Source organism: Xenopus laevis, chromosome 2L (genome assembly GCF_017654675.1).
Source record: "Xenopus laevis strain J_2021 chromosome 2L, Xenopus_laevis_v10.1, whole genome shotgun sequence".
NCBI lineage: Eukaryota > Metazoa > Chordata > Amphibia > Anura > Pipidae > Xenopus > Xenopus laevis.
The window spans coordinates 128,591,582-128,605,330 of NC_054373.1; the positions used below are offsets into that span (position 1 = coordinate 128,591,582).

Here is a 13,749-nt window from a genome sequence, read left to right on the forward strand (position 1 = left end):
ATTAATAAACAAGTTGAAAAGCAAGGGACCTAGTACAGAGCCCTGCAGTACTCCACTAACAACACTGGTCCAATTAGAAAATGTTCAATTCACCACCACTCTTTGTAGTCTATCTTTTAGCCAGTTCTCTATCCAGGTACAAATACTATGTTCCAAGCCAACATTCCTTAATTTAACCAGTAACATTTTGTGTGGCACTGTATCAAATGCTTTAGCAAAGTCTTAAAGTGGACCTGTCACCCAGACACAAAAATCTGTATAATAAAAGTCCTTTTCAAACTAAACATGAAATCCAATTTCTATTTTTTATTAAAGCATTCATAGCTGTTGTAAGCTCATTTGAAAATCTCAGCTGTCAATCAAATATTGTCTGCCACTCCTCTATGCCAGTGGCATAGAGGCGGGGCAAACAATTACTTTCACTTTCCATTCAGCACTTCCTAGATGTCACTGCTCTCCTCACATTCCCCTGTTCTCTTTACCATTGAATTGTGTAGCCAGTACATGGGAATGGACATCAGGTCCCCCATTCTGGTGCACAAACAAGATTCTGAGCTGATACAAGGCTTGTCTTAATAACAGTGTCCACAAAATGGCTCCTGCCTGCTTGCTATAATTTTGAAATCCCAGACTGAAGGAAGCAAGATTCAAATAATTTATATAGTGTAATTAAAGTTCATTTTGCTTGACTAATGTGATGAAATAGGATTTTGAATATTTTTTTGGGTGACGGGTCCCCTTTAATAAATCACATCCACTGCCATCCCAGAATCGAGGTTCCTACTTATCTTCTCAAAAAGAAATTAAGTTAGTCTGGCAAGATCTATTATGCATAAAACCATGCTGGCACAAACATTGTTTTATGATTTGCTATGAAGTCCAGTATCTTATCCTTTATTAACCCTTCAATAAGCTTTCCTACCACTGATGTCAGACTAACTGGCCCATAGTTTTGAGGCTGAGAACGGGATCCCTTGTTGAATAGCGCCACCACATTAGCAATTCGCCAGTCTCTCGGCACTATACCAGACCTCAAAGAATCTTGAAAAATTAAGTAAAGAGGTTTGGCAATCACAGAGCTAAGCTTGCTAAGTACCCTCGGATGAATACCATCTGGCCCCTGGACCTTTGTTTATCTTAACATGTTCTAGTCTCTTTTGAATTTCCTCATGTGTGAATCATGCATCATTAGTTGTATTACTAGATTTGCTAGAATTAGGACTATCAAGGTCAACCGAACCTGGTTAGGGTGAGACGGGCTAAAAGGAGCCAAAAAGCCCTTCACTAGCAATTTATATGCAAAGTGAAGCCTTCTGAAATCAGAAGGTATTTACTTGTCTCATGCCATACACACAGAATTGCCTAAATACCAAAATAAGAGTTTTTGATTCTCCCATAAGGCATCATGGGCAGAGACATGCCAATTACTCTTTATGTCCCTTTGGCCAACTATGCATCCAGAACCGCTGGTTTATAGCACAGATACAGCCTAATGGTTCAGAGCCATATATCCAAACTTGCAGACAGGCTGTTTTAATCCTGTTAGATCTCATCAGTGCAAGATATTGGAACATGGCTTCTGAGGGGTAGGACTTGGAGAGTTGCAAAATGTGAACCGGAACCTGGTTAGGGTGAAAAGGGCTAAAAGGAGCCAAAAAGCCCTTCACTTGCAATTTACATGCAAAGTGAAGCCTTTTGAAATCAGAAGGTATTTACTTGTCTCGTCGTCACTTTGCATGCAAATTGCTTACTATAAAATAACAGTTATTAACTGTAGCCTGTTTGAAGCAGTGAGGGACCAATAATCTTTATTCTCATCTAAGGAGGTCTGGTCAGATGCTTTGACTTGAGTTGCCTTGGTACTTATTGCAATTTCTATTATAGTGTACAGTTCCAGAGGTGTAACCAATTTTAAGAAAAGCAAATGATGCATATACCTCCCAAAATGCATCAGGCAATTGGCTCTACCCCACAAGATTTAAAGTTAACATCTTTATTAACAAACACCAAGTTAAGCGAGAGACAGCAAATATTGAACAGCGATGGATAGTGATGTGAGGGACAGGCTCCATATCTTAATTTTCATTGACACAATACAAAAATGACACTCCTCCCAGGATTCAATTAACACCAGTTGGGTGCAGAGAGGTGTGGCATGTACCATTTAGATGTATGGGATCCCTTATCTGGAACCCCGTTATCTAGAATGTGCCGAATTACAAAAAGTCTCCCATCGACTCCATTTTATCCAAATAATCAAACATTTTCAAAATGATTTCCTTTTTCTCTGCAATAATAAGTAACCAGTTAACATTTAACTTACAGTCTACAGGAGACAGAATTAGAGGAAATCTATTTTGTAGGATAAGCATTACCCAACTAAACAAATTTGGCAAATAATGATGAACAGCAAAGTTGTTCAACAGAAACTATCCTTTAGCTAACAAGATAGATAAACACTCTTTACAAGTGCCGGCTTTCTTTTTCAAGGTTCTGCTCTTTTTAGTTTGTGTTTCACACCCCCATTGGGAGGCTTGAAATATGCATGGGGGAGCTAAGCATTTAAACAGCAGAATGTGTGCATGCAATAGTTAACCTGATGGAGGGATTGAGCATATTTATCTTTGTAACTAAACTGATACAAGTATTTTGTATTTGGGTAATCTACTCATGTTTTAATAGGCATGTCTGGTGTCCAGACCCTAAATAATACATTTGATTTAATTTAGGCAATTCTGAGCAAACTAATGCCATCTTGTGTCTGCTGAGATTAAGAGTTAGAAAATTGCAGCCTTAGGATAGAAGAATGAGGGAAGGGAGAAATCAGGAGCAAAACCAGCTTGGGTTTCTGGAGGTCAAAATAACAACTGACCGAGGTAAATAAATATATATACTGTATATATTTTTACACAAGAACCATGAATATCCTGTAAATTACATCCTTATAAGACTGACCGAGGTAAATAAATATATATACTGTATATATTTTTACACAAGAACCATGAATATCCTGTAATTACATCCTTATAAGACGGTATATGCTCAATCCCTCCATCAGGTTAACTATTGCATGCACACATTCTGCTGTTTAAATGCTTAGCTCCCCCATGCATATTTCAAGCCTCCCACTGGGGGTGTGAAACACAAACTAAAAAGAGCAGCCTTCTGGCTTATGCTTTTATATGGTCATGGAACTCCTTGGTAACATATAATATCCTTAACTTTTACAATAGGGAGTACTTTATTCACTATGCTATGCTCAGGAAAACACATTTAATTTTGGTAAAACCATTGCAGGTGAACAGTCTCCGTGAACATAAAGTTACAAAAATATAGTTTTGAGTCAAAAAATTTAAAAAGCTGTTCTCTAGAAGAACTTTTTAATTTACCTAGAGGAAAAAATGCATCAGTCTCTTAGCACAGCCTAAACTTATTATCATACTAATGACTATATAAAATGCCTAAGGGCTGAAATCCAAGGTGCGAGCTGGTCCGATGCAATGAGAGGAAGCGCATGCAACGAGATGGACGTGCCGAACATAAGGCAAGTAATAGAAATGTTGGACCGTGTCTCTGCGTGCATCTGGGACGACACAACTGTCGGATGTGAACGCTGCATCTTCATCAGACAGTAGGGTCGTGTCAGATGCACGCATCAACAAGGTCCAACATTTCAATTACTTACATTTCTTGCAAAAAAAATCCCAAAAGCATGCTTTAAAGTAAAAAAAAGTACAATTTTATTACATCATTTAAAATGTCAAAACACTCCCCACATAGGCTCCATGTGTTTTGATATTTTAAATGATGTAATAAAATTGTACTTTTTTACTTTAAAGCATGCTTTTGGGATTTGTTTGCAAGAAATGTGGCTATACCACTATTTGGTCACTAGAGGACCCCAGCATGTGATCTTAACGTATACTTAGGTCTATATCCTAGTAACTTAGTGATAAAGTGGATATTTCATTTACTCACCTTGTATTCGGCGCATCAGTATTGTTGCATGTGCTTCCTCTCAGCGCATCACATCGGACTAGCTCACACTGTGGAGTTCAGCCCTTAAACTTTGAACCCTCAGTGATAGTACGGTTGGCCTAAAATGCATGCAGTTAGCTTAAAGCAGGTGCAACAGTGTAGCTACTCAGGTGCATACTCATGAAGACTTATATACAGATTTTCTAACAAATAATACATTTCTCTACTCCCCTCTCTCAGCAGTCTCTGCACACAGGCCGTGTTGCTTTTTGGGATTGCTCTCACGACTGGTCTGTGCACCCATTGCCTAAATGATTTTGTGACCTCATCTGGAGGGGTAGAATCAAGCTGCTTTTGTCAGCCTGTCTGACCACAATACTTTGTAGATGTAGTAGATTAAATATTCTTGAATACATAGTAAGTTAGGTTGAAAAAAAGAAAAAACACGTCCATCAAGTTAAACTTTTAGCTCTATTTTAACATGCCTAGTTGATCCAGAGGAAAAAAAACATTTAAAGCCTCTTCAATTTGCCTAAGATGGGGGAAAAAATCCTTCCTAACTCCAAAATGGCAATCGGACTAGTTCCTTGTAGTATGAGCTATCCCCCATATCACTGTATTACTTGCACCGAAAATCCCATGTGGCCCCTCTTTAAAATGTATCTAATGTAACAGCTTATTCGACTTATTCAGGGAAAGAATTCTGCATCTTCACAGCTCACTATAAAAAATAAATTCAAAATTTTAAAGGCAAAACCTCCTTTCTTATAATCGGAATAGGTGACCTTTAGTTAGCTGGAAAGACCTACTGGTAGATAAAGCATTAGAGAGATTATTAAAGGATCCTCTTTCACAACGTGAACAATCCAAACTTGGCCAGAATTTCCCTATAGCGATGATTTTCCATACCTTTAACCAGCTTACTTGCCCTCTACAGCATATTCAAGATGGGCCTTACCAGTGCTCTATACAGTGGAAGAATGACCCCCCCCCCATGAATCAATGCCCCTAATACAACTCAAGACCTTATTTTCCCTTGATGCTGCCGACTGCCATTGCTTGACTCCAAGGTCCTTTTCCATTATGGATTTGCCTGGTGCATTCCCATTAAGGGTAGAAGTGGCTTGCATAGTTTTACATCACAGGTGCTTGACTTTATCAACATTGAATCACATTTGCCACTTAGCTGCTCAGATTAACAATTTGACAAGATCCTGTTGAAAGGATGCTGCTTCCTGGATGGAATTACTTGGGCTGGATAATTGTGTCATCTGCAAACACTGATACATTACTTACAGCAACCTCCCCATAGAATTAATGAACAAGTTAAATAAAAGTGGACCCAACACAGAGCCCTGAGAGACGCCACTAAGAACCTTACTCCAATTAGAGAATGTACCATTAAAGAAGTTCAACCCCATCGGTGCTAAAATCCCCCCCCCCCCCCGGCAAATGCCCCTAACTTGTTACTGACCCCCTCCTGTTGAGTTCACGGCTGTCATGTTCGCCTGTGAGCTCTTCTTCCTATATTCGCCAGCATTTTTGTGGCGCATGCACAGTAAAGGAATTTATCGGTAAGGATCTACTACGAATGCGCCGAAAGTCACGAGGTTACCGATTTCTTTTTACTGAAACTTCGTGACTTTCGGGCACATGCGCAGTAGATCCTTACCGGTAAATCCCTCTACTGCGCATGCGCCATCAAATGCCGACAAATACAGGAAGAAGAGCGCACGGGTGAACATAGCTGCCGTGAACTCAACAGGAGAGGAACTGCACGAAGGGGTCAGTAACAAGTTAGGAGCATTTGCCCGGGGGGGGGGGGGATTTTAGCGCCGAAGGGGTTGAATTCTCCTTTAGCAACCACCATATGTTCCCTATCCTATAGCCAGTTTCCTATCCATGTGCAAACAACTTTATTAAGCCCAACAGACCTTAGTTTAGAAAGCAGTCGTTTGTGGGGCACAGTGTCAAAAACTTTGGTAATAGTCCAAGTTATTTCTATTCAATGGTCTAATGCACATGTTTTCATGAAAGTTCCCAGTAAAGGAACAGTTCAATGTATAAATATAAACTGGTTAAATAGGCTGTGCAAAATAAAAAAAATGTTTCTGATATAGTTAGGCAAAAATGTAATCTATTAAGGCAGGAGTGACTGGATGTCTAACAGAATACAACTTCCTGCTTTCCAGCTCGACTTGAAGAGGGGCCACATGGGACATATAGTAACTCGTGACTTTGCAATTGACCATGTGCTCACCATGCAGCTCCATACCTCCCAACTGTCCCTTTTTTGGAGGGACCGTCCCTCTTTTGACAGCTCAACCCGCAGTCCCTCATTTGTACTGGAAAGTCCCTCTTTTCTATGCACTGAACAGCCAGAAAAAGAAACAAAGTTTCTCACTTAATTGGCTTTTAGCAGAGCCCAGAACAGGTAACAGGTGCAAATAAGATACTTCGTAACAATTTTGAGACACAAAAACAGTTTAGACTTTCATAACCTGCCAAATTTTGTAAATCAAACATGGTAATTAGGGGGTGTGGCCACATAAAGGGGTGTGGTCAAAAATTGCAGTGCTACATACGGGAAAAATTTTTTTGTCCCTCTTTTTACTTCCAAAATGTTGGGAGGTATGCAGCTCAAATTCAACAGTTATAACCCATGTGCTACCACTCTAGTCACTGATTGTTTCCACTGACAGGTTACCAAGCAGTAACCAAAGAGAGCTGAAAAGCAGGAAGTAGTATTCTAGCTTTTATGTTAGACATCCAGTCACTCCAGCATTGACAGATTCCATGTTTGCCTAACTAAATATATTAGAAATGTATCTTATTTTGCACAACCTATTTATAGTTTTTATACTGAACATTTCCTTTAAAGCCAACATGCCTAGCCTTCATCTAATTCAGGAAACAGGAGTTTCATCTTATTGCTTGCCTTTAAGCACTGTACTTTTGAAGCTAATGTTTCAGATGCCAGACACCACAGTAATATTTATCACACAAACAACATGACTTCTCATACATTCCCATACCAAATGGAAAACTTTCTATTAACCAGAAAGCTTGGTGCCAGTTTTTTCCCACCAGAAGCATATGTAAATCAACTCACAACAATTACAATAAAATACAGCCAAAGCATCAAGTGGATTACGATCATAGTGGCAATAGGTTGCCTGTACAAATTGAACTTGTGGTGGTGAGTCAAAGAACTACTTAAAAGAGAAGTGATATGGATACCTTGAGACATTGGAACCCCATGGCCATAATTGGGAATATGATTTGCATACCATATTTTGGTAAATTTGATTTTAATAAATCATTTTTGTTTGATGTTTGCTGATTGTGTTTTGGATCAAATGATTATACATGGACATTTATGACAAGTCAGAAATAAAAATGCAAGTACAGACAAGGAGATAATAGCTTCTGCAAATTTTATTGGTGTAATCATTTGTGTCCCTACAAAGCCTATGCAGACATGCTGTGCTGCATTCACTTCAATGCTCCGATGACATCCTTGGCCAATGGGATTTCCAAAAATGCCCATAGATATGTGGTCTATTTTCAGTTAGGCCTTTTGAAAGCCCAGCTTATAGCAGAGAGTGAATGGTCACGTTACTAACCCCAACCATTAAATTCAAGCCTAGTTTTTTTTTTTTTAAAGGAAAAAATGAAAAAAAAAAAAAAAAAACACTCTTCTGACTTGCACTTCTTGTGTACCATTAAATAATCTTGTCAACTGATCAGACCCATTCCATTCTGGGTTGTCTGATGATCCTACACAAGATCAATCAAGGCAATGGCACATGGTGACTGGCAACTAGTAAAAAATAACTGCTAGTGTAGGAGACCCATTACTTTTCATTTGTAAAGCATTGTAATCATCTCCTCCAAAGCAGCTTAACTGTGTTACATGTGCAGAATTAAGTGTCAAGAGGCTTTTTGAAGTCAGCCACAAATTGACCATGTGCAATTGACTTAATTTGGTACAATATAAACTTTAGGATAATTAGGTTTATTTCTTATTCGAAGTCAAATGTTAATTTAAAATCTTAAATGAAAAATTCTCTACAATTTGTACCTAGAAATTTCTTCTACAGTGATAGGCGTAACAGTGGATCAAAATGCAGAACACAACACAAAAATAAATAAATTAGCAAAGCAACAGTTAGCTGCACAGCTTAAAACACAAAATTGTACATGAAGCAATCTGGACAAAAAGTTGGCAGCTATTGCCGTAAACCATGATTTTTGATCAGAAGGCAACATAATGGTTAGGCTTAAAATAAAAATGTAATTTTACATTGCAATAACTTTAATAAATATATATATATATATATATATATATATATATATATATATATATATATATATATAGGCAGCATTTATCTGATAAGGCCCCTATTAATGCTGGAAAACTCGCCCTACCGCTCCATATTGCAATATGGCCAAATGCAGTGGTTTTTGGGCCCACGCATCCCCTAAATGGATTATGACCCACTACTTGCACTTATCTTAGTCAATGAACTTTTAGCCCCAAGTTTGTTTTGGGTCCTCGCATACACAGACTATCATGTAACTAAACAAAATGGATATCCTCCTTATCCATCCTGCAACAAACTCTTCTGCTGCTAATCTGCTAGTGTACAAAACAACCTTTTTTTTTGTATAAAAACCTTTTATAAAATTATAGTAAAAGTAAAGTACCAAGCATCTTCCATGACCTACAGTTAAAGTACCAAGCTGTTATCTTTAATTAAAAAAAAAAAACCCTCCCAGACGCTGTCATATGTTTGCTTATAACACCCTTATTTTCTCTGAGAAAAGCCACATGAAACCTTTACCAATGCAACAGCATTTTATGGACACAAATATTTAAATATTACAGTGATCTACCCAGGCGGGTTTGGACAGGCACATCGTCCAGCTGATTGCCAGTGTCTGTATACCTCCGCCCCCACATCGCACTCATAATGCTCGTATGCGCAATGAAACCGAAAGGACCACGTGCTGTATTTGTTAAGAGTGCACAGTCCTATCTGCGTATATGAAAACCATTGATTTTAGAGCAGGAAGGGGGGGGGGGGGTCCCAGGCTATTTTATTATTTTTCCTCAGACATTTTTTTCCCTCCCACATTTTTCTTTCTGGGGAGAACACAGATATTAGTAGCCAAAATGTACAAATTTGCAAGACTAGTTTAGGTTTATATGGATTTAATATTTTTTTGTTGTTGTTGTTCCATCTTCATTAATAGCAAGCAATAAATTACAAAGTTAGACAAGTACTTCAGCTGGCGTGTGAAATTTTTAGCAAAGAAAAGGGGAATAAAACCAACCTGTTATGTGGAATGGAGTCTTGAAAAATTATCAGGATCATGCGGGGGGGATGAGTCCAAATGCACAAACCATTGGAAAATCCCAACCATCCTAAACAGGCCGGGACAAGTGCAATACTACATAAATAGTACAGCATTGCAACCAATCCCAACCTATACAGAAAGGGGCAAGTCCCCACTATCCCACAGAAGATCAGACGCTGGTTAAGTGCCATAATCAGTTTTGCATGGATTTGCACAGCAAGCCACGAGAACAGCTGGATGCAAACCTGCAAAACTAACCATGAAGCACCACGCTTAAAGGTAAGCTTTCACGATGGGTTGCGTAGATATGCAGCTAGAAGTACTTTAAGTGCTCTTAATGCAGTAGAATACACAAAAAACTACCTGCACTATAAGCACTTTAGCACAACTTTAGCCAAATTGGTGCTTGTATTTACAACACACCTATCTTGTATTTTTAAAACCAGTATTTGAGTAATAGCTTGCTACTGCAGCCAATACAGGCTGCCATCAGTTTTGCATAGATTTGCACAACTACATTTTTCTTGTAGTGCAACTATGCAAAACTGACAGAAGACTGCACAAAGTAGCAACAAGAACAGGTCAAATAACAAAAACGTTCAGTGATAAAGTGCCGTTTATGCCAGAAGGAGCACTTAGGGCAGTAGATGCTAATCTACTTCACTATCTGCACTAGATGCACCTTAGGACAAAAAGCACAATAAAGAGACACATCGCACTTTCATTAGCCTCTAGCAAACACTGTCAACATAATGCTACAAGTGCCTTCACTGCAGTAGGTTCTGTTAAATCACTACCTGCACTGTAAGCACTTTGACATTACTCTTGACAACCGCTGGTCCCAGCCATCTTGGAGATGGACGACATCTACAAGAAAAGAAATACAAAGATTAAAATCGCAATCTTTAACAGCTTAGACCCGTCACCTTTTTGTTTGTAAGCACAATTACACTGAACGTCATTTTTCAGAATTCAATTTAATGAAACCGAAGGTTTGTATAAGGTTTACATTTTAACGCAACCACGTAGAGTACCTCGCATACGATTTTTTTTTTTTTAATTATTTTAAAAAGTGTTAGACATACAAATTTATTCTAGAAGATGCCATCGTTACCCCAGGCTCTTAGAATTCAATTCAACGTGAGGACGGTGCAATACGTTAAGACTTTAAAAGGCAACAGAAGGAGGATAAATAAGTGCACTCTGATATAATATACATGGGGCAGTCATTGCTTGCCTAAATTATGATATATAATTACAGATGGGCATTATTGATCGCATATTTGGGCAACAATGAGATCCCCCGTCAGTCCATTTGCTTTGAACGTGAGGATAGGTTAGTTTTCAGTATGTTGTCATTGGTTTGTCAAACAGACATGCGCCAGAGGCCACAGCATGCCAGGTGCTGATATAGTGGCAGCCAAGGGTACAGTGCAGCCTTACATCAGGCCTGTTGGAACCCTGGGGCTGGCTAAGCAGTGACTGGCAAAAGATGACGGAGCAGTGAGCGCGGAGTAACGCGCCTATGCGGCCCTCATGGAAGCCGCACGTGTTGCTGCCGCTGAACTAACAGCCACTAGGGGGCTGCCGCAGAGGGAGGTCACACAGCGGCTACAAATATCCGAGCCCCTTTGTAATAAGGGGGCACCAATTTATAGAAAAGGCTAAATAATTCAAGGGACTGACCCCGATATAATTTAACGCGTGTTCGGGGTGACGTCAGACTAGCGAGTCAGTGAGCGGAGCGTAACGTCCCATTTCCTCCCCAGGCAGAATAGAGCATGGCGTAGGACAAGCCCCATCCCTGATATTACTCGTGAGAGATAAGGCTACAGCCAGGTATCTTATATGCGGCCTAACCGCCGCTGGGCCTGGCGTACTACGCAGAACCGGTGTTGTGCAATGAAAGCCACAGCAAAGAGCTACATGTTGTATACATCGTGGCCTCGGTCTCCCCTCCCCCACGCACTCCGCTCTCCCGCCTAACATGGCGCCGTAGAGTCCCTTTGCTGCTCCTGCCGCTTCTCTTATTAACAATGAGCCCCGAGAGCTGGCCTGACCTAGTGAGGCGAGAGGGGTGCGCCAGGCAAGCAGCCGGGAGGCCCCACGGATGTAAACAAACATAACAGAGCGGGGGGCATGGGGAGGAAGGTCAGCTCGAGCCGTGCGCTATATTGTTATTATTGTGTGAGAAAGGGAATGCAGCACGAGCACGTGACCCGAGTTTTGGCCTAGCCACCTCGCTGCTTCAGGGTCCCCTTGGCAACAATAACACTCCATTAAGCCCGTGCGAGGGGGTAGCGCGAGGAAGCCGCACACACAAACAAAGGACTTTGTCCCCAGTGGGGCTGAAAGAAGCAACTGCCAGTCCTCCGGGAAACGGACACAATGGGACAGTGTCCTCAAGACAATGGGGCTTCCGCATGGCCTGGAACGCTCGGCCTTATTAACCCGAGATCCCCTCCAATTGTTTCCCTACATCTCCCACAATCTCGGGGAGAGCTTGGCCTAGAACACATCTATGGTCAAAGGCTTTGTTTTGGGCCCCTTGTTTCTCTACTGCCATCGACAAGTCACAAAATGTCACCTGGCGCCGAAGCGCAAGCGGCTCTGGGCAGCGCTAGTCCCTGTGAGGACAAATGAGCGGAGGGTTCCCTTTAGTTCTCCCCGGGTAGCCTGTTCCGTGCACTTGCAACGTGGAGTGCGTTGGAGAGAGAGAGAGAGAGAAGACTGCAGCACGCGTTTCAAATCTCCCTCATTCTTCCGCACTATGGAGGAGCCTGCCATGCGCTCCCCTTACTATTATAAACAACAGAGCCATGCAGCCGCCCAGAGCGTCCACTTGCACAGCGCTCACACGCAGCAACCCCTCCGCATTCACACAACAAACAAACCCGTTCTCAAGAACAAGCCCCTCACCAAAGGAAATCCTCCATCTTTCACTCCGCTTACCAACAGCAGCAGCAACTCGCCTCTCCCTCGGCCCATCTCCGCCGAACCCCCGAGAACTACCAACAGGCAAAGAAGCAGAGTCGGGGTGGGGAATGCGCGGGGCATAATGAAAATAAATTACAATTGGGAAAGTGGCGCGAATGATGCCTGAATAAGACCATGTGGGTGAATGAAGGGCGGCTCCCGCAAGAACGTAAATATCTACAAGCCCAGCTTCTTCATTAGCATAAAAAAAATGGACTTCCGACCCTCATCGTACAGCCAATAGCGCAACAAGCCATACAAAGTGCACGCCAAGGGAAGCCGCACTCAGCCCTCCCCTATACACACGCGTATACACTCTGTAGTAAGGGCTGCTCTCACAACAAGCGCGGCGCCACATTGTGCCATTACCTACTGCTGCTGCTCTTACCTAAACGCGCCATGTGATTCGCCATCCCCTTCCTACACACCATGATGGAAAGCAGCTCTCCTCACACGCGCTGTCACACTATTGCGTATCGACTGAACGAGCCACTCGGACTCAAAACAAACGGGGAGAGCAATAAATGGCAGCTTCATTACCCAAATAAGACTCCATACATACACCCTCGTCCTCACAACTCACTTTACATTTCTTTTTCTCCGCCAATTTTCTCCTTTCGAAAGGTGCAGACATCAACATTACTAGTAAAAATCTCTACTACCAGGGGCGTAACTACAGAGGAAGCAGACCCTGTGGTTACAGGGGGACCCAGTAGGTATAAGGGGCCCGAATAATGAGCAATTTCAATATTTATTGGTAGAACAGCCTACAGGACAACCTCAGGATATGCTTGGGGTCCTAAAATTAATTTGCTGTGGGGCCCAGTAACATCTAGTTATGCCACTGTCTAGTACCCAAATACTTCAAGGTTTCCATGTATTGAAAGAGTGGACAGGGGTGCTTCGCCAATGAGGCAAAATGAGGCTCTCGCCTCAGGTGGCAGTGCACCACTAGGTATCGGGCAACAAAGATGCCGCTCCTGGTACTTTGAGTTTTTGAAACCGTAAATTCAGCTCTTGTAGCGCAGAGAGTGTAGTTAAGCTTTCTGAGCTATTGTACTGGCCCTCAGGTGCCCATAGGTAAGCGCACGGGGGAGGGGAGCGGCAGCAACTGCTGCCTCAGGCGGCGGAGGGGCCAGGGATCGCCCCTGAGTGTGGAGTACATAAGCATTTTTGCTAAGGCAATGCTGCATTTTATGAACAACAACGGGGCAGCTTGTGCTGTTGATATCCCTTACCGATAAACTTCAGTATCTTGCTTGCAGACAGTGTGCAAAAAATAATTGCATGCGTGCCATGCATGCTGCATTTGGAGTTTGTGCCGCATCTTGTATTAGAGCCGAACCACACGGTGAGGCTTCCGCCGATCCGGCACGATGAGACGGATTCGCCGAATGTAATGTAATTAATAGGAATGTCAGACCTTCAAGC

At 41.7% G+C, this 13,749-nt stretch overlaps 1 long non-coding RNA gene across 2 annotated transcripts; it reads right to left on the bottom strand.

Moving 5' to 3' along the window:
• Positions 1-9,179: 9,179 nt before the first annotated feature.
• Positions 9,180-13,269, bottom strand: LOC121400031. Of its 2 annotated transcripts, none has more exons than XR_005965492.1 (2): positions 12,295-13,269; positions 9,180-10,209 (listed from the first exon to the last, which is right to left on the bottom strand). It is a non-coding gene; the product is annotated as an uncharacterized LOC121400031 (long non-coding RNA). The 2 variants fall into 2 exon arrangements; XR_005965493.1 differs by having other exon boundaries at positions 12,262-13,269.
• Positions 13,270-13,749: the final 480 nt, after the last annotated feature.